Source organism: Lutra lutra, chromosome 10, assembly GCF_902655055.1.
Source record: "Lutra lutra chromosome 10, mLutLut1.2, whole genome shotgun sequence".
Taxonomy (NCBI): domain Eukaryota; kingdom Metazoa; phylum Chordata; class Mammalia; order Carnivora; family Mustelidae; genus Lutra; species Lutra lutra.
Window position 1 is genome coordinate 37,118,587 of NC_062287.1, and position 655 is coordinate 37,119,241.

Genomic DNA, 655 nt, shown 5'->3' on the forward strand with positions numbered 1-655 from the left:
GAGCGCACGGCGGGGCAGGCTGGGCGGCCGGGCGGCTGGGGGCGGGCCGGGGCGCGAGGCCGCGCCTCCCTCCCTCCCACCCGCCCGTGCGGAAGATGGCCGCGGAGGCCTGGGGGCCCGGGGCTCGCGGGTGCGGCGGCGGCGGCGTTCCCGGCTCCCCTACCCGACCCTACCCCGGTCGGCCTGCGCGCCGCCTCGCCTCTGCAAGCCGCGGGGACGCGCCCCAAGGGTGGGGTGCCCGAGTCGGGTGGGCCTGATCCGAGGGGCTGGGAAGGGACGGTCCCTGGGCGGGGCGCCCGGAAGCCTATGGAGCCTACTCGCGGCGGGAGCGGTCAGGGATGCTGAGGCGCGGCGGGGGATGCGCGCGGAACTGTGGCTTTCTGGGGCGAGTGGGAAAAGAGGGCCGCCCCCCAGCTCTGAAATCCACTGAAAAGCGAAAGGCTCCACCGGGCGCACACGTAGAGCTTTGATGTCATTTTAGCAGATCAGAAGCGTAGAACTTCAAACTGAGAAATTGTGTTGTAGGAAGTTCCTAACCTAGGCAGACAGGAGAGCCCGGCTGTGGTTTGCCTGGTTCTAGGCTGAGAAAACCAAAATCAAGAAGGGACACCAGCGGACATCCTCAGTTGATGTGTTTATTTGATTCATTGTTTGC